General features: G+C 38.8%; 2 non-coding genes across 2 annotated transcripts; both read right to left on the bottom strand.

Moving 5' to 3' along the window:
* Nucleotides 1-2,023: 2,023 nt before the first annotated feature.
* Nucleotides 2,024-2,142, bottom strand: LOC145677911 (5S ribosomal RNA). The gene has a single exon (XR_014130087.1). It is a non-coding gene; the product is annotated as a 5S ribosomal RNA (ribosomal RNA).
* A 17,016-nt stretch (nt 2,143-19,158) lies between these two features.
* Nucleotides 19,159-19,277, bottom strand: LOC145677910 (5S ribosomal RNA). The gene has a single exon (XR_014130086.1). It is a non-coding gene; the product is annotated as a 5S ribosomal RNA (ribosomal RNA).
* Nucleotides 19,278-27,983: the final 8,706 nt, after the last annotated feature.

Here is a 27,983-nt window from a genome sequence, read left to right as displayed (position 1 = left end):
TCATTACTATGTTGCAAAAGAAATTTAGGAAAGTTTTTTGATCCGCTCTGTTCATGATGTCATTGGGGCATAGTAATGAACAATAATAAATGTCGAGAACATATTGAACAGAGTAATTTCAGCCAAGCCAACGCAAGAGAGAAACATGAGTGCTTTAAGAATGTTGGAAATTCCTTTGTCTAGCATGAAGTACATGAGAATATGTGGTATGAGGTTTTCTTCCATTGCTGAGAATCTGGGCTCGACTGTCCTGTCCTCTGGGTAATATGAGCCCGATGTACGCAAATATCAAAAAAATGTAGCTAGCGACAATACAAAAGGTAATGATCTTATAATTAATAATGTAGTGGGAACTAAGCACATCGCTGTTTGGAGTATTCTAAAGATAGTGTGACTTCCTATGGGCTTCAATTACGATCGACGACTACACATACTAATTAATCGAATAGCAGCGAGAATTTCGAATGACACTAAGCAACTATCTCAGACACTTTTGATGAGTCTGTATATCGAAAACAATTCATTTCAATCGTAAATCTCCTCTATAAAGGGGTTTGTGGCCCTCATAAGGGCCGATTTGTATGAGATATAGGTCTTACATTTATGCCTTCTTCTCAGTTTTCTTGGGCAGAAGTACAGCTTGAATGTTGGGCAAAACACCACCCTGAGCGATTGTAACTCCAGACAACAACTTGTTTAATTCCTCGTCGTTACGGATAGCTAACTGCAGATGACGTGGAATAATCCTAGTCTTCTTGTTGTCACGAGCAGCGTTGCCTGCCAACTCAAGAACTTCAGCTGCCAGGTATTCCATGACTGCAGCCAAATACACGGGAGCGCCAGCACCAACTCGTTCGGCATAGTTACCCTTTCGCAAAAGACGATGGATTCTGCCTACTGGGAATTGAAGGCCAGCCCTGCTGGAGCGGGACTTGCTCTTTCCCTTGACTTTTCCACCTTTGCCGCGACCAGACATTGTTCAATATTCTTTCGTAATAAGATGAGAGGAAAAATTGCGGCCTCCCATGAATCAAGTCAGTTTTGTTACTACTTCAAGCGTGCACCCGAGTGCATCAAATGAAAAGCAAGGCAGTTGGCGCGAATTGAAACACGTACTGTAATTTAAATGAAGTCGATAAATCGGCGGACACATCTAATTTTGCTGAACGAGTGAGTCATCATGCCACCAAAAACTAGCGGAAAGGCTGCAAAGAAGGCTGGTAAAGCCCAAAAGAATATCTCCAAGGGAGATAAGAAGAAGAAGAGGAGGAGGAAGGAGAGCTATGCCATTTACATCTACAAAGTTTTGAAGCAAGTGCATCCTGACACTGGCATATCTAGCAAAGCTATGAGTATCATGAACAGCTTTGTTAATGACATCTTCGAGCGTATTGCTGCTGAAGCTTCTCGTTTGGCCCATTACAATAAGCGGTCAACTATCACCAGCCGGGAAATCCAAACAGCTGTGCGCCTTCTTTTGCCTGGTGAACTTGCCAAGCACGCTGTAAGTGAGGGTACGAAGGCTGTTACCAAGTACACAAGCTCTAAGTAAAAATCTTCTTCAAGATTTTTCATTTCAAACGGTCCTTGTCAGGACCAACACATTATTCGAAAGAGTTAAATCACGAAATTTGCTTCATTCTGTTATGTAGAAACACCTTGAAATCCAATTTCTATATGCTGTTAGTAAAAAAGTAAAGCACATAGCGGAGATGTGTCGTGCTTGTATACGAAAGGCATTTACTCGCCGGAGATCTACACTTAGTCATAATAATTTACTTTTAAAAAGTGGTAATACATTCCGTGTTAAGTATAGTAGTAGGTGCACACGGATCGGAAATCAGGTTATTTTAATGTGCCGTGCAAATAAACAGGCTGTTAGTGTAAGAAATAGTGGGTATAACGCTTAGAATATCGATTAATCGCTATGAAATAATGTTGATAAATTATCTCTTGAAAGTACTATAAAATTAATGTTTCTAGTATTTTCGTACTTGAAGGATAATGAAATTTGAAAAAGAGATGCCAACAGCACCTGGTGTTCCCAGGCGGTCACCCATCCAAGTACTGACCAGGCCCGATGCTGCTTGACTTCGGTGATCGGACGAGAACCGGTATATTCAGCATGGTATGGCCGTTGGCAACTACCTTTTCTTCAATGTCCTGTTAAGGAAGTATGTTTTAAGTAAGAATTGACATTATTAACTATAAAGGCAAGCATATTAACGTCGTTAACATTACTTGGAATATACTAATATTCGAATAAATATTTGAATGTTCGAATGATGAGTGATTCGGATGTTCATAGTGCCACTATGTCCTATCGAGTTTACTATCACGAACCACGTATGAAATTGTATATAAATAAATAAAAATAAATCCTTTATTAAGTATTGATTACAGGAAAAAGGCAAACTTACATTCTTTAATGTACACAATGAAATGTATGAAAGATATTTTTAAGATATGTTTCACTTACCCTTTATAACGCAAGGTAGTTTTCAGTGTAGCATCCTCTTCAGCTGCGAGATAACGTAAGGCAGATGATCATTCAGTCGTGAAGCACTAAAATGTAATATACATTTTAACTATTATCGATAAGAATTATTTACTGCAGGGATGCAAATAAAGTGAGGCAAATTAGTAAATAAAAACCGATACTGTAACTGATAATGTAATTACGTATCTGTATTAGTTGTATATACAGTAATCGCACGATTATCCGCGGAGTTGGATGTTGGCATAATCGCGCATAATCAGCAGTATGAGCAGAAAAGGGAAATGAAATGAAATCTTTAGATTTACGTCGCATACTTATACCGGTTACGCTAAAGGAGACGGTGATGATGAGTACTGAATGAAGAAAGTGGGAGGAAACGGGAGAAACCCGAGAAAACCCATGAGCACGGTCTTTATGCACGACAAAGTTCACACGGCACGAGCTGGGATTGAACCAGGGACCCCAAGCACCGGAGGCCAAAAAAGGGACAAAAAGTCTTTCGTGCAACTTTCGTTTTCGGTAAAAAGTTTACACATAATTTAGAAAGAGTAGTTTTCTGGTCTTTTTATTTCACAAGTTGGTTCATGTCTATATTTTTTACATGCATAAAAAATTTTTCAACTCCCTTGCTTAGTTCCTGTTAAAGACCTCTACCTCTGATTGTATTTTTTGCACATATTCTTATTGTTTTCAGACAACATTTCTAAGAGCGTAATTTATCGTCAGCAAGAAAAGAAAAGGAAAGCCTCGGATAGTGGAATGTGTACTGTATATATATATATATATATATATATATATATATATATATATATATATATATATATATATATATATATATATATATATACGTATTAGTATATAGTTTTATTTTATACGTCTCCTATTATTACACAATGTGCAGATATTGTGAAAGCGCAAGTAAATATGTATAACTCCCCGTTCTGCACTTAATAACTTGAAAGAAGTTCGGGGAAGGTAGTGTAACAGAAAGTGCAAACAGAAATGAGGGTTTACAGGCATTTAATATTATTCCGTAGTAGTATGATTTTTTGTAAAATATATATATATATATATATATATATATATATATATATATATATATATATATATATATATATATATATATATAAACATACATATTCAATGATATAGTAAGAGGTTAGCAGCACTGATAGAACTGCAGAAAGTACAAAACCGTTAATAAGAAAGAGAGAGAGATGGTGGCCGCTTTTGTGCTTTTCATTGGCTAATTCCGAATTGCGCGCGAATACGTACGAGATTTCTTTCTTTTTCCTCTTCGCAGCCCAGATGTTGCCAATTAGAAGTTTTTAGTACTACATTTGTATGAAAATGTTGCCTTTAAGAAATGTGGTTTGCATACGGAGAAAAGAGCAAAATGAATATTTATCTTAGTGGGCATGAAAAAAGACGAAACATTTTGCAAGATGGACACACGAACTTCCTTAATGCAGGCGTTCAGTACATTATTGTAAAGAAAAAAACACTAAAAAGAATTACTTCAATATCCCTAGCAACATTCAACAATTCATAGAGAAAAATCTTTATTTTGAGAACAATGGAAAACTATGTAATTGTAGATAACTACTAAATTTAATGATTAAGGAAAACGTTTAGGCCCGGCCCTTCAGAAAGAAAGTGCACAGAATTTTCTCTCATGGAAGCAATTGCAAAATCAACATTTTGTTTGCAGTTATAATTAGAGGATCTATATACAGGGTGTTCGAAAAAGAATGTATCCTCTTGAAAGAAAATATTCTCTGGGCCCCTAATCCTTTATATACCGAAAGGAAGTTTGTATAGCATTTTTTCTTACCTTCGTTAGAAGAATTGAAAGTGACTACTATCGTGACACGGGAGATATTTGATCGATAGTCGAATTACTCCCATGCTCGAATGAACACGTCTCTTGTAAGGAGAGGAAAGGCTTCTGTGATCCGCTATCGCAGCTGTGTCATATCTGCAGAGAATGTTAGGACACAAACGTGATCTTTGAGAGCCTCGTGAAAAGAAGTCGCATAGTATCATGTGTGGAGACATCGGGGCCATCTGAAGAACGCTTCATCATTAGGACCAAGGGCGAGTTACGAAACACTCTGGGATATATTTATTAACATAACTTCTCGTCATTCTGCAAGTGTGGTGGAGCTCCATCCTATTGGAAAAGGAAACCTCGGGAGCCCTCTTCATGTGTAGGTATCGTTCACATCTGAAGCATGTGAAGATAGATTACTGTACTATCGTGTACCTAAAATCATTTTCTACGAATACGAACATGTCTACACTGAAGGCAGTGCAGCTCTTTTTCTCTTTTTTTTTTGGTCATGTATTGTAACGCGGGGCAATGCACACAATAACATGTAATGTTGTGTATCATCATAAAGGGCCAGGGCGATGATTGGATCTTGATGGACGTGGAGAACTGATAGGTGATGTGAGTGGTATTGTGATCTATGGTTGTATGTTTACTGATGAATGCATAAGGAGAGGTGAAGGGGTTGCCTTTTTTTTTATGTCGATCGGCAGGGAAGCGATTGGGAAACTTTTGACTTTGTTTTTCAACCGAATATATTGATTGAATAGGTCGCCGACAATTTTACGGGGCGTCACGTCGTTGCCTTTTTCATGTCGATCGCGAGCGAAGCGAGCGTTTTTTTTTTTTTTTTTTTTACCGACAATATGTATTGAATCGGTTGCCAACACCTTTAGGGGCGCGTCACGTCCTTCTTTCTGTGCTGATCGCGAGCGAAGCGAGCGCGAAATTTTTGACTTTTTTTTTTTTTTTTTACCCACAATATTTATTCAATCGGTCGCCAACACTTTTAGGGGTGCGTCACGTCCTCTTTTCTCTGCTGATCGCGAGCGAAGCGAGCGCGAAATTTTGACCTTTTTTTCTCTTTTTAATTCTTTTTTTTTTCTTTAAGAAAAAATATTGATTTCATAGGTCGCCAACATTTTTACGGGATGGAACATCGTTTATTTGTTTTTCCAACCGTCTTTCTGTCTTGAGCCCCCGCCAAGTTAACTTTATGGTGGACAAAAACTATGTGCGGTGGGTTACCGCGGGGTTCTCCCGTTTCCTCCCACTTTCTTCATTCCACCACCATTTCAATCATTTCTCATAATCAGCGCCTCTTTTAGCCTAAGCGGCATAACGTGGGACGTAAAACAAAGATTTCCTTTAGTTGCTTTCTGTCTTGATTACGAGCGCGAAATTTTTTACTTTTTTTTTCTTTCTTTTGATATTATTCATTTAATAGGACGGCAACACCTTTACGGGCCGCCGCGTCGTCGTTTACACTTCTTCAGCCCATATTCTTTCTGCTTGTTCGTTTTCCGGCATCTTGTTATCACCGCCCGCGGGAATGCCTATGTCTTTCATCGCTTTTTGAAGCAAATCTTTAATAAATATGCACTCTCACATTTCTACTAATATGCATACCACAGTGGATAGACTGTAACTAGGAAAGCAGAAGCCTGCATATCATATTATTTAACAGTTGAAAGTGAACTGCCATTTTAAGTTTGATTTTGATCAGATGAGTGCAGTTCAACTCGTCGACAATTGTGAAGATTCTCGAGGTTAGGGACCATCCATTTTGTGCTTTGTAATGAAAATGGCTGCAGCCAAACTTCTCTGATCTGAATGAAACTTGGCATGATGATACATCTTGACCTGCTCTACAAGTTTATTTAGTATTTTCTTTCCGTTGCGCAGGCTTTTGCTTCTCCAGGTTCTCCCATGGAACTGAGAAACGTATTCAGTCGAACTTCTGCGGTAAGTCAGTATATCATCCTGAGAAGTTTGATCGAGATAGCAGAGGTTCGACTATTCGTTTTTCAATTCCATGTGATATTACAACACGGTGAACTAAATTTATATAGAAACACTTTGATTTTGTTTTGTTTTTTGCTAGCATTAAACTGAGAAAATGTTATTGAATAGACAGAGAACACCACTCAAAGAAAAGTACATCATAAGAATATATATATGGTTGCTGTGGTTCTCGGTTTAATTTGCTAGTTAAGAAACTTGCTCTAAATAAGTACATCTTACAGGTGAAAAACTAAGCCAGGCGATAGAATTAAATATAAAGTTATACACTTTTATTTTACGTTTACTAGTGTTGGGTTACTACTGTAAAATAAGTCAGTATATATGAAAGATAACTGTATTAGGTACTATTTTCCACCGGCGGTGTATTCTTGCATAGTGTACTTAATGTTTACAAGCGGGGCGCTACTAGTATGGATGCATGACAAGTGCTATTGAAACTCGAAAACTAACTGGTTTCCACTACCCTTGCTTATACGTATACCCGCGTCGCCTTCGCTCCTGTTCACTTTGGACGCACATTCTTGCTATCGCTCAGGCCCCCAGCTTTCTCCTGTTTTGGCTCCCTTAAATAGTATTCGTGCTTTTTATTGGCCACCTGGCAAAGCACTTGTAATGATTTTACACCAGTAACTCTAAAATACATGTGTATTACTTTATTTAATTCTGTCGTCTGCAGAATTTTTTTTTTTTCGTACAAATATGCCTTTTCATGCAGAACACTGAATTTTGCCTGTAAATTTTTGAGAATATGCTGTGACGAAACTTGAGCACCGTTCTTCTTTTCTTTCTTATCACGAGTCTTCTTTAGCCTAATGAGCACAATCATCACACGATAACGACTATTCTTTTCATTTAACTTGTAAACAAGTTGAACTAATAATAATAATTGATGTACAAAGGAGAAGTGTCCTACATATTTGAGGTAAAAAATAAAATAAATATACTTCTACTTCATCCGTGTTTACAAAGTTAAATGTTATCGATTTACAAAAATGGTCAACCTATCCACACACTGACCAGGCTCGACACTGCTTGACCATACATATTAAAACATCGGTCCCACTGAATACACAAGTAGTAAGCACATTCACATAAAAATAATTAGGATTACAGTATATAAAATGTGTTAATTAAAATAGCAAATGCCTTACCTTATCACAGGCGATCCAAAGCCACTGCACATCATCTGCTACGCACACTATATTCCTCCAATATTTCACTCACTTCCTATATCACGCAACAGAAAATATTAATAAAATTCACTTAGCAACATTTTCATTTTTAATCAACAATACGTATAACAATTAAGAATAAAATTAATTGTGAGCACATTGTTATAATTAGAATACTGTTTTTATTCGTTTACAAATATGGGATTAATATAGAGCTGGCAGCAACAATATATACAACTCATCCTGTATGTATCGTAAATCCTAACTTGAGAAGACATCTCTGACGCAAACAATGAGACAAGAAATCAAATACTATATCCGACACATTTGGGGTTTATTGAACTTCAATGTTGGAAGATACCACCTTGTCGGTAGTACAAATGTAATATCCTTACAACACGCGGAACTTTTGCCAGGCATATCTAGGAATTTTGGAAGATTAATTGATATCCTTAATGTGCAATGTATGATTATGACGCATTGTTATGTACACGCAGACGGAACCAGGACAATCTATAGATGACATTTGCACTGTGTTTGGACAATTTGTTCGCAGAAAGTAACCGTTTTTGTCTATGAATACTTGAGAACATGGAAGGTATGAGATATACATTTTATGCGCAAATATTATAATACAAATCATTGTTAGTTTGGTGGATGCGTGAAAGAAAGAAAAGGAGTAGATTTTTGCAGACGTCCGGATATAAAGCGAGAACTGAGAATACGCATCTATAACATCTATTTTCTTTGTGTTAATGATATCGATGAACTAAACGGGGAAACTAAAATACAACTGTTTGCAGTATAATTCGAAGTATAGTCAAGTGCAGAGGCGTACTCACGGGGTGTCCACCGGGTGCGGACTCCTCGCAAAAGTTCCTAAGTGAACATACATTTGCAGACTTTCTCATTAAATGTAGTTATTAACAGGGAAAATATTGATGTATCATCAATATAAATCTGATCTTACACTTCATCTGTACTCTGTCTGTATCATGTTTTTGTGAAAAAGTAAGTGGAATATTTATCGTGTTTTCGAATGCAGAATAATAGTATATAGACATAGTGGCTTGTAGTATTGGAACCTTGCCCCCCGAAGCTTGGATCCCTTAGAAGAAAAAAAAAATGCATGCGCGCCTGGTGAAATGGTTAACGAATTCAGTTCACTCGATGAATCGACAGATAGTAATACACATTTCGACAGATCGACAGCATTCGACAGATACAGACATATGAAAGTAGCACAAGAATTAGGCGAAAGTCCGTGCGTTTCCTCAATTCACGTAGGAAACAACAGAAAATATCAACTACCATAAAATAATCCGTATATATATTTAATTTATTTGGAATAAAATAAATATAGAAACAACCTGTTCATACATAACTACGGTAAGTGCGTTAATTGCTAACGTAAGAACAAATATGAAACAAGGCACAAAATAAAAAAGAAAAATAAAGTTAAAGGGAATAAATATTTAGGCTTGATTGTCATTCGTATTAAGAAGCTGGGTAATAAAATGTTAAAATCTACAGAAAATTATGAAATTAAATCAGGATTTGAAATAAAAGTCTATACATTGGAAGTAGGCCAGGGAGTTTGCAAGGCAGATGTGTGCGACACGCGTTACTTTATAGATTCCCTTCATTGAACTATAGTAAGCAGTACGAAGATGGTACTTTGCGTATAATCACAGGAAGGATTGAAGTTAATTACCATGGTAATATAATTATTTATTGATAAGTATTTCCATGTTAAATTATGAAAATTATAAGCACAAGGAGGGTGAAAAAGTAGTGTGACCGACTTAGCAATGACTGAAACATAAAATAGAAAAGCGAATAAAAACAAATGCCTTTTGAGTTATGTGGAATAAAGTTTCTTCTAGCCAGTAAGGAAGAATAGGATCTGGTGCATTCATTGAATACCTGAAAAAAAATCGTTTATCAAAATAGAAGGAAACACACTTATCGTTGTGGCAACTACGAACTTCTGTTTACCTCAGCCCGCCTCAGCAAGTGCTTTCTATCCGGTCCGCGCTCCGTAACCAAACTCAACGCTGCCTGCCAGCGAAAATTTCATTCTTCAGTATCGTTGAGTTTATTGCAGAAAGCAATGGCAGATACGGCATCAGCACCTGCAGCCCCGGCACAGGCTTCTCCTAAGAAGTCTGCAAAGCCTAAGAAACCAAAAACAACACCTTCTCATCCAAGAACATCAGAAATGGTGAACAACGCCATCAAGAATTTGAAGGAAAGGGGAGGAAGTTCACTGCAAGCTATTAAGAAATACATCTCTCAGAACTACAAAGTGGATGCCGAGAAGCTTGCTCCATTTATCAAGAAATACTTGAGAAGTGCAGTTGCTTCTGGGTCTTTGGTTCAGACCAAGGGAAAAGGTGCATCTGGATCGTTTAAGCTTAGTGCTTCATCGCTGAAGGAGAAGCCTGAAGGTGGATCTTCAACCAAGGCGAAACGATCAGCATCAAAGGAGAAGAAGCCTGCGAAAAAGCAGCAGCTAAACGTCCCAAGAAGACTGGTGAAAAGAAAAAGGCTGCTGCTCCCAAACCTAAGAAATCACCATCTAAAGTGAAGAAGGCAAAACTCCCAAGAAGCCAAAGGCCCCGAAGCCAAAGAAGGCTACAGCAAAACCGAAAAGTGCTAAGAAGGCTGCACCAAAGAAGAAGTAAATGTGTCAGTAAATCATCTGACATTTTAAAACGGCTCTTTTAGAGCCATCAAATACTTTGAGAAGAGTAAAATTGTGCTTTTCCTATCATTATCACATGTTCATTCATAGCAATGTATAGTATACACGCAAGGGACTTTGAGTTTTCTTTTTAACCGAAGCACTTCTTGATGTAAGTGCTTTATAACAGAGGGGAATTGAGGGTGGGGAAAGAAAGCTTTCACGGGTGTCAAGAATGGTGTACTCGAAAAAAAATGGGGAACACATTACGTAATGTCAATTTGTGATCACTTACTTTTTCCTTGTTCCTATCTTCAAGTAGCGAAACAGTACAGAAAACGCACTTAATGCATTTGTTAGAAAAACTTTTGCAGGCTGACTGGGTTCGATTCTCGGTGGGAGCTCAAATGTTTCGCATTGCACGTTAATAAGTAGGTCCACGTTTGAAACAGCCTTGCTGCTGAAAGGGACACTAAACTAAAATCAACTCTTTTCAAGGCTGGGGTGAAAGAAATGTTCGAACTTATTACAACTCGTGAAAGTGAAGTAGACTGTTTCAATTTAACGTCGTACTATTATGATTTTTATGATAAAGGAGACGGGTGATTACGCCTAATGAATGATGGAAATACTGGTGTAATGAGAAAGTGTTAGGAAAAGGGAACACGCTAATAACCACGGATACCGTCTTATAATTCGTAATATTGCTATAAAGAAAAATAGTAACACCAGCAGAAATGTAGGTGTACAATTGAACTGATGTTAAGTACAAACAGACACTTAAAGAAAGTTTAGTTTAACGTTTGCATTCAACAGCAGCGACCTCTGAGAAAATATTACTTTTGCTACCTTGGAAGAAGTACATATTTCGCCTGCGAGTTCTATGAGATTAATAACGTTGAGAAGGGCAAACAGTGGTTGAATCGAAGTTAACTTATGCAACATATGGCAAAATCGAATCCTTGACCACATAAAACGAAGATAATCAATCGGTAAACATAGGGGAAAACTAAAGAATATACTTGAAAGATAGGATGATATACGAAACGAGAGGAAAACGAAGGTAGATGTATTAACTATGCAACATACGGCGTGAGAATTTAAAAAAAAAAGATAACAAGTATGGACAAGATCCTTGTTAGGATAACAGCATCTCTAAGTAGTGTATTGGTCCTAAAAAGGACCGTTTTTGAACTCAGTGCCAGAACTTCAAACTTAAGCACGTTCCCCACGGATGCGGCGAGCAAGCTGAATGTCCTTAGGCATGATTGTGACTCTCTTTGCGTGAATAGCACACAAGTTGGTGTCTTCGAAAAGCCCTACAAGGTAAGCTTCACTTGCCTCCTGTAAAGCCATGACAGCTGAGCTTTGGAAGCGAAGATCTGTCTTGAAATCTTGTGCAATTTCTCGGACGAGTCGTTGGAAGGGCAGCTTGCGGATGAGCAATTCAGTGCTCTTCTGGTAACGACGAATTTCTCGGAGAGCCACAGTACCAGGCCTGTAACGATGGGGCTTTTTCACTCCACCGGTAGCTGGAGCACTCTTTCTTGCAGCTTTGGTGGCAAGCTGCTTTCGAGGAGCTTTGCCTCCAGTAGATTTCCTAGCTGTCTGCTTGGTACGTGCCATTGCAACTGTCACGACTTGTTTCAAATAATTGCGCGCTGAATGAAGTCAAGTTATATAAAGAGCAAAACCGTTAAATCAAGCTATTTCTCATTTGATAAAGTCAGTCGAAAAGGACAGTTCTCATTGGCTTAGACACGTTTTGTGTTTTTCCTCCGTGCTTTCCCTGCATGATCGAAGGAACAAAACCACGAGTCTTGGGCTGCTTGGGCTTGTATTTCTCGTGTGTGGTGAGCGAAGCAGTAACATATCGAAATGACAGGACGTGGAAAAGGAGGCAAGGGTCTTGGCAAAGGAGGTGCCAAGCGCCACCGTAAAGTTCTTCGTGACAACATCCAGGGTATCACCAAACCCGCTATTAGGCGTCTTGCTCGCCGTGGTGGTGTGAAGCGTATCTCTGGTCTCATTTATGAAGAGACCCGAGGAGTATTGAAAGTATTCCTGGAGAACGTAATCAGAGATGCTGTTACATACACAGAACACGCCAAGAGGAAGACAGTGACAGCTATGGATGTTGTGTATGCCTTGAAGAGGCAAGGAAGAACCCTGTACGGTTTCGGAGGTTAAGTTGGGGTTCCTCCTATTTTGGATATAAAATTGGCATAAACGGCTCTTTTCAGAGCCAACAAATTTATATAAAGGGAAAGATTTACTTTGTGCGATTTTCTGTTAGATTATAAGAATTCGTGTAACTACATTAAAGCCTTTTGATGCACACAAAATTACAGACGTAGAGAGATTAATTTGAGAAAATCATACGTTTTTTTTTACATTATGTACGTTCATGTATACGTATTCATATGTAGCAGTATTAATGCTGGAGAAGGGGTTCTGGTTGGAAATTGGCGATTTGTTGGAAGTAGCGAGCATGAGAGATGCGAAACGCAAGTCGGAATTTCTGTTCTGACAGTAGGATGTACGTATAGAGGCTTATACAACTTCTATACTGTGCTGTGAGGGGCGAATAATGCGTTAGAAACCTGAATCTTGTCCTTTATCTTGTTTACGTGGTCTTGGGTTCGATTTTTTTCTTTTGCGGTAGTGTCTATTGTGATTTACATGTAAATTAATGACACTTCGTAGCGGGTTAGTAAAATAAAGAGTAATACAAATATGAGATGTAGGTTAATGCATTGTATACTTCACATTATTTACTAAAGAAAGGCAGTAGTTACAAGAAACCTAGGCTCGCTCGTTGGGCACAGTAGCAAATGAGTTCTGAGATCAGAGAATAAGAGTAGTTGCGTATTACAAACCATATACATATAACACATATCACACAAATATGAATATCGACCTTGCAAAGAATAAATCGTACTTAAGTGTGCATTTAATGTCATTACTATGTTGCAAAAGAAATTTAGGAAAGTTTTTTGATCCGCTCTGTTCATGATGTCATTGGGGCATAGTAATGAACAATAATAAATGTCGAGAACATATTGAACAGAGTAATTTCAGCCAAGCCAACGCAAGAGAGAAACATGAGTGCTTTAAGAATGTTGGAAATTCCTTTGTCTAGCATGAAGTACATGAGAATATGTGGTATGAGGTTTTCTTCCATTGCTGAGAATCTGGGCTCGACTGTCCTGTCCTCTGGGTAATATGAGCCCGATGTACGCAAATATCAAAAAAATGTAGCTAGCGACAATACAAAAGGTAATGATCTTATAATTAATAATGTAGTGGGAACTAAGCACATCGCTGTTTGGAGTATTCTAAAGATAGTGTGACTTCCTATGGGCTTCAATTACGATCGACGACTACACATACTAATTAATCGAATAGCAGCGAGAATTTCGAATGACACTAAGCAACTATCTCAGACACTTTTGATGAGTCTGTATATCGAAAACAATTCATTTCAATCGTAAATCTCCTCTATAAAGGGGTTTGTGGCCCTCATAAGGGCCGATTTGTATGAGATATAGGTCTTACATTTATGCCTTCTTCTCAGTTTTCTTGGGCAGAAGTACAGCTTGAATGTTGGGCAAAACACCACCCTGAGCGATTGTAACTCCAGACAACAACTTGTTTAATTCCTCGTCGTTACGGATAGCTAACTGCAGATGACGTGGAATAATCCTAGTCTTCTTGTTGTCACGAGCAGCGTTGCCTGCCAACTCAAGAACTTCAGCTGCCAGGTATTCCATGACTGCAGCCAAATACACGGGAGCGCCAGCACCAACTCGTTCGGCATAGTTACCCTTTCGCAAAAGACGATGGATTCTGCCTACTGGGAATTGAAGGCCAGCCCTGCTGGAGCGGGACTTGCTCTTTCCCTTGACTTTTCCACCTTTGCCGCGACCAGACATTGTTCAATATTCTTTCGTAATAAGATGAGAGGAAAAATTGCGGCCTCCAGGTTTCCAGGTTTCCAGGTTTATCTTTGACAAATTAATCGGTACTGAGTTCCGGGCTGGAAGCCCCTGCCTCGTATATGTGATGAAGAAATATGTGAGATGCGTCCCCATGTGTGGCAGCCGAATCAGCAACTGTCGCTGATTACTACGGGTATTTGTGATCTACTGGTGAGGTAGTTGAAGTTAGCCTCTTGGAGAAATTGTGGTGACTTGTGAAGTATATGGATGTTGCCTGAAAAGCTGGCTTTAGCGAAGAAATTCAACAACGTCTGGGGCTGCAGGCTGTATGGAGAGTTGACGCTGGAAGCAATTCTGAGTTCTGAGTGAGAAGAAGTTGATTGGCTAATTTATGTTCTCCGTAAGTGAGGATTGGCTGGTTGTTCTTCCAATGATCTGATCTGAGCTGGCCCTCATAAGGGTGTGGTCCTGTATGGTGCTTGTGATACGGTTAGTCTTGGAGGTCTTCCAAGATTTCACAAAATATTATGAGTTTGCTAAAGATGTCTGGAGCCGTCTTGATTTGTTGGTATCTTTTTTGGAGAGCCGGTAGTAATCTGTGTAGCTGCAGTTCTTGAAACAAGCTGAGTATTTCTTTCCAGTTTGCCGGTGATTCAGTAATGGAAGACGATCTTTCTGTTGTTGACTTCTTGAACGTTGCACTAGTTTTTTTCGGCATACGATGGTTGTGAAGTCTTCTTTGGATTAGGTGCCGGTGCAGAGTCAGATGAGAGAGGGGGAAAGTCTTGAGGTGTAGGTTTCTGCTTTTGATTGGATTGTCGAGATAGTATTCGATAGATAGTAGGACATCTGGAATAGTTAGCTGGATGGTTACCTCCGCAGTTTGGACATTTCACGTTATTATCGGGAGTTTTGCGCTTACATTCATATGTTAGATGATTTTCTGCGCATTTGACACAGCGAGGCTGTGCAAAGCAGGACGATTGAGTATGCCCGAGTCTTTGGCATCGGTAGCATTGAATATATGGTTTTGCCTTAAAAGGTTCGATCTTGATTTTATAAAATTCAAGGTATTCCAGGGTGAATATGCTCTTTGTATTGGGAGTCTTTTCCAGAGTTACAAGGAAGAGGGGAAAGGGGGCCCCTCCCCGTCCTTTCATCTGCTGTACGGAAACAGTGGGATATCCTCTATTTTCCAGGTCCTGCTTAATGTTTTTGACAGAAGCATCTATAGGCAGTTGCCTGATGACTACTTTCAGCATTTTATCTTTTTTGACAGAGTCTAGAGCATATTGTAATTTATATTCTTGGCAGAATTCTATTAGAGCCTTGTAATCATCTTGATTGTTGCACTGGAATTTGATCCTATCGGTGTAAACAGAGCAGGAGGGTATCTCTTTACATACAGCACTAGCTCCATGTGATAACGTGTAGCCCTTTTCGTGTGGGTAGTCGTATATAGTTAAGGATTTGATGATTCGCTGAATGTTGCTAGAAGACGTATTCCTAAATTTCTCTGGCGGATTGGCAGCGTTTTGACAATATGTAGAGGAAGTGTCCATATTTTCGATTCCTGACGTTTCTGGGGGATCAGGAGTGACTAATGGAGTATAACTGTTGGCGATTTCAACTGTTGGAGGTGTTACTGGTCTTGGTTTAGCTGTACGCTTTGGCTTCTTGAACGTCCGATCGTCTTCAGTGGGTTTCACGTGAGCCTGAGAGGCGCCAGAGTCGTGCTTGCTGGTGCTCCGTAAAAACGAAGTGACAATGTTATTATCATAGTCTTCACCTGTTAACTTGTTTAACTCATAAGAAATGGCAAACATTTCCACTTGAAGTGGGATAAAACGTGAACTGAGATTCTTCGGGAGGGCTCTTTGGTGAGTGTCACATGGGCCCGGTATCTGTTTGGGAGCTTGGCAGCCCGAACATTCTTGAAATGGAGAGTTTCCGGATATGAGCTTGACTAATTCAAGAAGATATTCTTTATTTCGCTGTAGCAGATCATGTTGTTTGTTACGCAAGTCTTGTATGGTTTTCGCTTTATCCGACATTGGAGAACAGTGTATACACGTCTGTCTCCGTCAAACTCAGCTCTTATTATAGTGCGGCCTCCCATGAATCAAGTCAGTTTTGTTACTACTTCAAGCGTGCACCCGAGTGCATCAAATGAAAAGCAAGGCAGTTGGCGCGAATTGAAACACGTACTGTAATTTAAATGAAGTCGATAAATCGGCGGACACATCTATTCATCGTTGGGACGTCGTAGCGAAAAGACCTGTACTTTTACGATATGGCAAGTTCCAAACGAATTGTACTTATTCAGGATCAATCGGGATTACACAAGGAATTTGAGCTAGATATTCCAGAGGATCCCAGATTATTAGATACTCGACATATCTATCACATCTACAATAATTGTACTTATTGTTCAGGACCGCATATTCCAGCACATCATAAAGATATCTATGGCCGTCCAAATCAGCCTAACAAGACCTCCACTCCAGAGCTTTTGGCCATGAGTGAATCTAGGAAACGGCCACTAGAACATTCATTCCAACCTGCCAAACATACGTTTCGGCCTAAACCAGAAATAACGAACTCAGTTCCTTTAAACAATAGTTTTGCACCTATTGCTATGGAAGATGATACGGAGACTCGATCCGAGAAGAAGCTGGCTGATATACCTCCCTCTGAACAAAGGGATGAAGATATGGAACAAACTACTCCAGTTACTGCAAACAAGCCTGAAGACAAGAGACAAATCAAATCTCTTACTATTTACGACTATCCTACTAATAAAGGATACAAACTAACGCATGGTGCGTCCTTGGTTTGCAAAGAAATTCCATACTGTGCGGTCTATCCCGATCGCATTAAGTTTAAATGTCACTCTGCAGCGGACTATGAAGCGTTAATAGCCTATTGCAAAGATTTCAAACTGCAATATTCATTGGATATGACAAGGAAAGAGACTGTAGTTAAGGTGGTCATCCGCCAACTGCCAGTAGATGCTTCCATTGATAATATCAAGACTGATTTACTAAATCGAAAATACCCAGTATATTCAGTTCAGCAAATGAAAGGCAGGGGAGGTGTGCTGCTCCCACTGTTCTTGGTCACCTTAAAAAAGACGCCAGATGTAAAATCTATACTGAATTTACAATATCTGGAATTCTATAAAATAAAAGTTGAATATTATCATCCACCATCCTTTATTCAATGCTATCGCTGCCAGCGTTTGGGTCACACACAGACATCCTGTGCTGCAACTCCAAGATGTGTTAAGTGTGCTGACAATCATTTCACCTATGAGTGCTCTCGAAAAACTCAAGATGATAAAGTGAAGTGTTCAAACTGTGGTGGGGGGCACCCCGCTAACTTCAAAAGATGTCCTGTCATTCATAAAATACTTTCACGGAAGAGTTCTCAACCACCGTCCTTTAAGCCTCAAGATTTTCCATCTTTATCACCAGATTCAACCTTACCAGTGTTCAAACCAGTGAATTACAAGGATACGTATGCCAAGAAAGCAGATGCTACTAACCGTTCAGAGACTACTGACAATCTTGAAGACGAAAAAGCAGCCACTACTAGTGATACTCTCAAAGAGATAATAGAGATCTTTCGTGAACTTCATCTCTCCAAGATTCTATCAGCAGTGCGGAAAAAACTTCCTGCCCTCAAAGCAGCTCCTGATGTTCTTACTAAGCTCTCCATCTTAAGTGACATACTAGATGTCATTACTTCAACTCAAGATTAAACTCTGATTAGATACATACAGGACCATACCCTTATTAGGGCCACCTACTTAATTCTGATAGGTTACTTAGAGCGCCAGTCAAATTCTAGATCCCTCCTTAAACTAACCAATGGCACCCTCTTCTACTTCCTCTTCTCCACAACTGTTCATCGCCCCTCATAGTTTTCATCCTCATCTCTCATCATCATCTACAACTCACATTCTGTAGGATTGCGACAGTTGCATCCGAAACATTTCATCTTCGTCAATAGCAACGTCAACCAAAAATCTCAACTTCAAATAAGAGGCAGGAGCTCACTACCGTGAGCTCGATACTCATTACCGAAGAAATTGTCATGATAAAAGTGAAGTGAAGTGAAAGCGGACACATCTAATTTTGCTGAACGAGTGAGTCATCATGCCACCAAAAACTAGCGGAAAGGCTGCAAAGAAGGCTGGTAAAGCCCAAAAGAATATCTCCAAGGGAGATAAGAAGAAGAAGAGGAGGAGGAAGGAGAGCTATGCCATTTACATCTACAAAGTTTTGAAGCAAGTGCATCCTGACACTGGCATATCTAGCAAAGCTATGAGTATCATGAACAGCTTTGTTAATGACATCTTCGAGCGTATTGCTGCTGAAGCTTCTCGTTTGGCCCATTACAATAAGCGGTCAACTATCACCAGCCGGGAAATCCAAACAGCTGTGCGCCTTCTTTTGCCTGGTGAACTTGCCAAGCACGCTGTAAGTGAGGGTACGAAGGCTGTTACCAAGTACACAAGCTCTAAGTAAAAATCTTCTTCAAGATTTTTCATTTCAAACGGTCCTTGTCAGGACCAACACATTATTCGAAAGAGTTAAATCACGAAATTTGCTTCATTCTGTTATGTAGAAACACCTTGAAATCCAATTTCTATATGCTGTTAGTAAAAAAGTAAAGCACATAGCGGAGATGTGTCGTGCTTGTATACGAAAGGCATTTACTCGCCGGAGATCTACACTTAGTCATAATAATTTACTTTTAAAAAGTGGTAATACATTCCGTGTTAAGTATAGTAGTAGGTGCACACGGATCGGAAATCAGGTTATTTTAATGTGCCGTGCAAATAAACAGGCTGTTAGTGTAAGAAATAGTGGGTATAACGCTTAGAATATCGATTAATCGCTATGAAATAATGTTGATAAATTATCTCTTGAAAGTACTATAAAATTAATGTTTCTAGTATTTTCGTACTTGAAGGATAATGAAATTTGAAAAAGAGATGCCAACAGCACCTGGTGTTCCCAGGCGGTCACCCATCCAAGTACTGACCAGGCCCGATGCTGCTTGACTTCGGTGATCGGACGAGAACCGGTATATTCAGCATGGTATGGCCGTTGGCAACTACCTTTTCTTCAATGTCCTGTTAAGGAAGTATGTTTTAAGTAAGAATTGACATTATTAACTATAAAGGCAAGCATATTAACGTCGTTAACATTACTTGGAATATACTAATATTCGAATAAATATTTGAATGTTCGAATGATGAGTGATTCGGATGTTCATAGTGCCACTATGTCCTATCGAGTTTACTATCACGAACCACGTATGAAATTGTATATAAATAAATAAAAATAAATCCTTTATTAAGTATTGATTACAGGAAAAAGGCAAACTTACATTCTTTAATGTACACAATGAAATGTATGAAAGATATTTTTAAGATATGTTTCACTTACCCTTTATAACGCAAGGTAGTTTTCAGTGTAGCATCCTCTTCAGCTGCGAGATAACGTAAGGCAGATGATCATTCAGTCGTGAAGCACTAAAATGTAATATACATTTTAACTATTATCGATAAGAATTATTTACTGCAGGGATGCAAATAAAGTGAGGCAAATTAGTAAATAAAAACCGATACTGTAACTGATAATGTAATTACGTATCTGTATTAGTTGTATATACAGTAATCGCACGATTATCCGCGGAGTTGGATGTTGGCATAATCGCGCATAATCAGCAGTATGAGCAGAAAAGGGAAATGAAATGAAATCTTTAGATTTACGTCGCATACTTATACCGGTTACGCTAAAGGAGACGGTGATGATGAGTACTGAATGAAGAAAGTGGGAGGAAACGGGAGAAACCCGAGAAAACCCATGAGCACGGTCTTTATGCACGACAAAGTTCACACGGCACGAGCTGGGATTGAACCAGGGACCCCAAGCACCGGAGGCCAAAAAAGGGACAAAAAGTCTTTCGTGCAACTTTCGTTTTCGGTAAAAAGTTTACACATAATTTAGAAAGAGTAGTTTTCTGGTCTTTTTATTTCACAAGTTGGTTCATGTCTATATTTTTTACATGCATAAAAAATTTTTCAACTCCCTTGCTTAGTTCCTGTTAAAGACCTCTACCTCTGATTGTATTTTTTGCACATATTCTTATTGTTTTCAGACAACATTTCTAAGAGCGTAATTTATCGTCAGCAAGAAAAGAAAAGGAAAGCCTCGGATAGTGGAATGTGTACTGTATATATATATATATATATATATATATATATATATATATATATATATATATATATATATACGTATTAGTATATAGTTTTATTTTATACGTCTCCTATTATTACACAATGTGCAGATATTGTGAAAGCGCAAGTAAATATGTATAACTCCCCGTTCTGCACTTAATAACTTGAAAGAAGTTCGGGGAAGGTAGTGTAACAGAAAGTGCAAACAGAAATGAGGGTTTACAGGCATTTAATATTATTCCGTAGTAGTATGATTTTTTGTAAATATATATATATATATATATATATATATATATATATATATATATATATATATATATATAACATACATATTCAATGATATAGTAAGAGGTTAGCAGCACTGATAGAACTGCAGAAAGTACAAAACCGTTAATAAGAAAGAGAGAGAGATGGTGGCCGCTTTTGTGCTTTTCATTGGCTAATTCCGAATTGCGCGCGAATACGTACGAGATTTCTTTCTTTTTCCTCTTCGCAGCCCAGATGTTGCCAATTAGAAGTTTTTAGTACTACATTTGTATGAAAATGTTGCCTTTAAGAAATGTGGTTTGCATACGGAGAAAAGAGCAAAATGAATATTTATCTTAGTGGGCATGAAAAAAGACGAAACATTTTGCAAGATGGACACACGAACTTCCTTAATGCAGGCGTTCAGTACATTATTGTAAAGAAAAAAACACTAAAAAGAATTACTTCAATATCCCTAGCAACATTCAACAATTCATAGAGAAAAATCTTTATTTTGAGAACAATGGAAAACTATGTAATTGTAGATAACTACTAAATTTAATGATTAAGGAAAACGTTTAGGCCCGGCCCTTCAGAAAGAAAGTGCACAGAATTTTCTCTCATGGAAGCAATTGCAAAATCAACATTTTGTTTGCAGTTATAATTAGAGGATCTATATACAGGGTGTTCGAAAAAGAATGTATCCTCTTGAAAGAAAATATTCTCTGGGCCCCTAATCCTTTATATACCGAAAGGAAGTTTGTATAGCATTTTTTCTTACCTTCGTTAGAAGAATTGAAAGTGACTACTATCGTGACACGGGAGATATTTGATCGATAGTCGAATTACTCCCATGCTCGAATGAACACGTCTCTTGTAAGGAGAGGAAAGGCTTCTGTGATCCGCTATCGCAGCTGTGTCATATCTGCAGAGAATGTTAGGACACAAACGTGATCTTTGAGAGCCTCGTGAAAAGAAGTCGCATAGTATCATGTGTGGAGACATCGGGGCCATCTGAAGAACGCTTCATCATTAGGACCAAGGGCGAGTTACGAAACACTCTGGGATATATTTATTAACATAACTTCTCGTCATTCTGCAAGTGTGGTGGAGCTCCATCCTATTGGAAAAGGAAACCTCGGGAGCCCTCTTCATGTGTAGGTATCGTTCACATCTGAAGCATGTGAAGATAGATTACTGTACTATCGTGTACCTAAAATCATTTTCTACGAATACGAACATGTCTACACTGAAGGCAGTGCAGCTCTTTTTCTCTTTTTTTTTTGGTCATGTATTGTAACGCGGGGCAATGCACACAATAACATGTAATGTTGTGTATCATCATAAAGGGCCAGGGCGATGATTGGATCTTGATGGACGTGGAGAACTGATAGGTGATGTGAGTGGTATTGTGATCTATGGTTGTATGTTTACTGATGAATGCATAAGGAGAGGTGAAGGGGTTGCCTTTTTTTTTATGTCGATCGGCAGGGAAGCGATTGGGAAACTTTTGACTTTGTTTTTCAACCGAATATATTGATTGAATAGGTCGCCGACAATTTTACGGGGCGTCACGTCGTTGCCTTTTTCATGTCGATCGCGAGCGAAGCGAGCGTTTTTTTTTTTTTTTTTTTTACCGACAATATGTATTGAATCGGTTGCCAACACCTTTAGGGGCGCGTCACGTCCTTCTTTCTGTGCTGATCGCGAGCGAAGCGAGCGCGAAATTTTTGACTTTTTTTTTTTTTTTTACCCACAATATTTATTCAATCGGTCGCCAACACTTTTAGGGGTGCGTCACGTCCTCTTTTCTCTGCTGATCGCGAGCGAAGCGAGCGCGAAATTTTGACCTTTTTTTCTCTTTTTAATTCTTTTTTTTTTCTTTAAGAAAAAATATTGATTTCATAGGTCGCCAACATTTTTACGGGATGGAACATCGTTTATTTGTTTTTCCAACCGTCTTTCTGTCTTGAGCCCCCGCCAAGTTAACTTTATGGTGGACAAAAACTATGTGCGGTGGGTTACCGCGGGGTTCTCCCGTTTCCTCCCACTTTCTTCATTCCACCACCATTTCAATCATTTCTCATAATCAGCGCCTCTTTTAGCCTAAGCGGCATAACGTGGGACGTAAAACAAAGATTTCCTTTAGTTGCTTTCTGTCTTGATTACGAGCGCGAAATTTTTTACTTTTTTTTTCTTTCTTTTGATATTATTCATTTAATAGGACGGCAACACCTTTACGGGCCGCCGCGTCGTCGTTTACACTTCTTCAGCCCATATTCTTTCTGCTTGTTCGTTTTCCGGCATCTTGTTATCACCGCCCGCGGGAATGCCTATGTCTTTCATCGCTTTTTGAAGCAAATCTTTAATAAATATGCACTCTCACATTTCTACTAATATGCATACCACAGTGGATAGACTGTAACTAGGAAAGCAGAAGCCTGCATATCATATTATTTAACAGTTGAAAGTGAACTGCCATTTTAAGTTTGATTTTGATCAGATGAGTGCAGTTCAACTCGTCGACAATTGTGAAGATTCTCGAGGTTAGGGACCATCCATTTTGTGCTTTGTAATGAAAATGGCTGCAGCCAAACTTCTCTGATCTGAATGAAACTTGGCATGATGATACATCTTGACCTGCTCTACAAGTTTATTTAGTATTTTCCGTTGCGCAGGCTTTTGCTTCTCCAGGTTCTCCCATGGAACTGAGAAACGTATTCAGTCGAACTTCTGCGGTAAGTCAGTATATCATCCTGAGAAGTTTGATCGAGATAGCAGAGGTTCGACTATTCGTTTTTCAATTCCATGTGATATTACAACACGGTGAACTAAATTTATATAGAAACACTTTGATTTTGTTTTGTTTTTTGCTAGCATTAAACTGAGAAAATGTTATTGAATAGACAGAGAACACCACTCAAAGAAAAGTACATCATAAGAATATATATATGGTTGCTGTGGTTCTCGGTTTAATTTGCTAGTTAAGAAACTTGCTCTAAATAAGTACATCTTACAGGTGAAAAACTAAGCCAGGCGATAGAATTAAATATAAAGTTATACACTTTTATTTTACGTTTACTAGTGTTGGGTTACTACTGTAAAATAAGTCAGTATATATGAAAGATAACTGTATTAGGTACTATTTTCCACCGGCGGTGTATTCTTGCATAGTGTACTTAATGTTTACAAGCGGGGCGCTACTAGTATGGATGCATGACAAGTGCTATTGAAACTCGAAAACTAACTGGTTTCCACTACCCTTGCTTATACGTATACCCGCGTCGCCTTCGCTCCTGTTCACTTTGGACGCACATTCTTGCTATCGCTCAGGCCCCCAGCTTTCTCCTGTTTTGGCTCCCTTAAATAGTATTCGTGCTTTTTATTGGCCACCTGGCAAAGCACTTGTAATGATTTTACACCAGTAACTCTAAAATACATGTGTATTACTTTATTTAATTCTGTCGTCTGCAGAATTTTTTTTTTTTTCGTACAAATATGCCTTTTCATGCAGAACACTGAATTTTGCCTGTAAATTTTTGAGAATATGCTGTGACGAAACTTGAGCACCGTTCTTCTTTTCTTTCTTATCACGAGTCTTCTTTAGCCTAATGAGCACAATCATCACACGATAACGACTATTCTTTTCATTTAACTTGTAAACAAGTTGAACTAATAATAATAATTGATGTACAAAGGAGAAGTGTCCTACATATTTGAGGTAAAAAATAAAATAAATATACTTCTACTTCATCCGTGTTTACAAAGTTAAATGTTATCGATTTACAAAAAATGGTCACCTATCCACACACTGACCAGGCTCGACACTGCTTGACCATACATATTAAAACATCGGTCCCACTGAATACACAAGTAGTAAGCACATTCACATAAAAATAATTAGGATTACAGTATATAAAATGTGTTAATTAAAATAGCAAATGCCTTACCTTATCACAGGCGATCCAAAGCCACTGCACATCATCTGCTACGCACACTATATTCCTCCAATATTTCACTCACTTCCTATATCACGCAACAGAAAATATTAATAAAATTCACTTAGCAACATTTTCATTTTTAATCAACAATACGTATAACAATTAAGAATAAAATTAATTGTGAGCACATTGTTATAATTAGAATACTGTTTTTATTCGTTTACAAATATGGGATTAATATAGAGCTGGCAGCAACAATATATACAACTCATCCTGTATGTATCGTAAATCCTAACTTGAGAAGACATCTCTGACGCAAACAATGAGACAAGAAATCAAATACTATATCCGACACATTTGGGGTTTATTGAACTTCAATGTTGGAAGATACCACCTTGTCGGTAGTACAAATGTAATATCCTTACAACACGCGGAACTTTTGCCAGGCATATCTAGGAATTTGGGAAGATTAATTGATATCCTTAATGTGCAATGTATGATTATGACGCATTGTTATGTACACGCAGACGGAACCAGGACAATCTATAGATGACATTTGCACTGTGTTTGGACAATTTGTTCGCAGAAAGTAACCGTTTTTGTCTATGAATACTTGAGAACATGGAAGGTATGAGATATACATTTTATGCGCAAATATTATAATACAAATCATTGTTAGTTTGGTGGATGCGTGAAAGAAAGAAAAGGAGTAGATTTTTGCAGACGTCCGGATATAAAGCGAGAACTGAGAATACGCATCTATAACATCTATTTTCTTTGTGTTAATGATATCGATGAACTAAACGGGGAAACTAAAATACAACTGTTTGCAGTATAATTCGAAGTATAGTCAAGTGCAGAGGCGTACTCACGGGGTGTCCACCGGGTGCGGACTCCTCGCAAAAGTTCCTAAGTGAACATACATTTGCAGACTTTCTCATTAAATGTAGTTATTAACAGGGAAAATATTGATGTATCATCAATATAAATCTGATCTTACACTTCATCTGTACTCTGTCTGTATCATGTTTTTGTGAAAAAGTAAGTGGAATATTTATCGTGTTTTCGAATGCAGAATAATAGTATATAGACATAGTGGCTTGTAGTATTGGAACCTTGCCCCCCGAAGCTTGGATCCCTTAGAAGAAAAAAAAAATGCATGCGCGCCTGGTGAAATGGTTAACGAATTCAGTTCACTCGATGAATCGACAGATAGTAATACACATTTCGACAGATCGACAGCATTCGACAGATACAGACATATGAAAGTAGCACAAGAATTAGGCGAAAGTCCGTGCGTTTCCTCAATTCACGTAGGAAACAACAGAAAATATCAACTACCATAAAATAATCCGTATATATATTTAATTTATTTGGAATAAAATAAATATAGAAACAACCTGTTCATACATAACTACGGTAAGTGCGTTAATTGCTAACGTAAGAACAAATATGAAACAAGGCACAAAATAAAAAAGAAAAATAAAGTTAAAGGGAATAAATATTTAGGCTTGATTGTCATTCGTATTAAGAAGCTGGGTAATAAAATGTTAAAATCTACAGAAAATTATGAAATTAAATCAGGATTTGAAATAAAAGTCTATACATTGGAAGTAGGCCAGGGAGTTTGCAAGGCAGATGTGTGCGACACGCGTTACTTTATAGATTCCCTTCATTGAACTATAGTAAGCAGTACGAAGATGGTACTTTGCGTATAATCACAGGAAGGATTGAAGTTAATTACCATGGTAATATAATTATTTATTGATAAGTATTTCCATGTTAAATTATGAAAATTATAAGCACAAGGAGGGTGAAAAAGTAGTGTGACCGACTTAGCAATGACTGAAACATAAAATAGAAAAGCGAATAAAAACAAATGCCTTTTGAGTTATGTGGAATAAAGTTTCTTCTAGCCAGTAAGGAAGAATAGGATCTGGTGCATTCATTGAATACCTGAAAAAAATCGTTTATCAAAATAGAAGGAAACACACTTATCGTTGTGGCAACTACGAACTTCTGTTTACCTCAGCCCGCCTCAGCAAGTGCTTTCTATCCGGTCCGCGCTCCGTAACCAAACTCAACGCTGCCTGCCAGCGAAAATTGTACCCGGATGTTAGATGTCAACAGTGCGTTCACGCTCGTTGTCGCAGCTAATATTTGTGCTTTTTCTGTGGGAGAAATAAACTTTTTTGACCCAGAAACACTTTCATAACAAATCGGAACACTCCCGCTACACTTGTTTCAAGTTTAGTGACAATCAGTGCAGTGAAAGTGCTCTAAAAGTGTGCATTTAGTAGCTAGGCTGTAGTTAGTGTGTGCATGTGCATGCCGCCAAACGCACACAACAGACCCTGGCTACAGCACTGAAGAGCAAAATCTAGTCATCTGAGAGCGCGGACGGGGTAGTAATCACCCATCGCTGATTGGCCAATTCGTACGAAAAAGCTCGACGCTGATTGGCGGAAGCATTTTCCTATCCCAGCCAGACTATAAAATAGCAGACAGGCCCTGGACACAACCATTCTGCCCCCAGAAGTGGCAGAGTACGGATCGGTGCAGCCAGTCATTACAAATTAACGTTAGCTCCCAAAAATAAAAATAAACACTGACCAACAGCACTAAATACAAATATATCCAATAGTGCACAACGGCAAAAAGAAAAATCGGCCAGCCTGAGCAAGCCAAACAAGCTCCGGCACAAACACAGTGCACATCCCGTGCAAAGACAATAATAACAGTGACTTATTAATTAAAATAAACAACGAACTAACCCGCAGCGGTCCTTTCAAGGGCCACTGTGAGATCTTCAAATATCAGACTCTCACTACCACTAATAACCAGCTGTAAAAGAACTGTTAAAGTTACAATAAGTGACACGCAGTGCCTCCTTGTGTCGCCCTAGGCAACGGGTGGGTTCTAGCCCCCTTACCCCCAGGGAATAGCATCGAACATTGCCACCACGATCAGACTCCAGTGCGGCCTTTCATAAGCCAACATAGTGAGTTAGAGAACACAGTGACAAACAAGTATCAATCAGTGATTTACTTAGACATTGTAGGGTTCTAGCCCCTCTACCAAACGACGCCATCAAGACACGCATTTAAAACCCTTCCAACAGACAGCCATCATAGTGCGCGTGTGACAGTAGTGAAAGACATTGCCCAGTTCGCCTGTGTGGGCCCAGCCCCCCCCCAGGAAATCCCCCCACTACACCACTACTCAATACAGCAAAAGCCAAGCGCAGAGATGACCAAGCTGACACCAACAGCGGGGAAAGGTGCTTCAACATCCACGGCACCAACTGACCCCCCGGTGAGGAAACCCCCCCCGACAACCCCCATGACGACTCTGACAAACCAATTAAAATCCATGCGGTTCAGCACCC

The sequence above is a fragment of the Thermobia domestica genome, unplaced genomic scaffold (assembly GCF_964235325.1).
Source record: "Thermobia domestica unplaced genomic scaffold, izTheDome1.hap1.1 HAP1_SCAFFOLD_1589, whole genome shotgun sequence".
NCBI lineage: Eukaryota > Metazoa > Arthropoda > Insecta > Zygentoma > Lepismatidae > Thermobia > Thermobia domestica.
The sequence above is the reverse complement of the archived record's forward strand: the minus strand, read 5'-3'. Positions and strand labels throughout refer to the sequence as shown.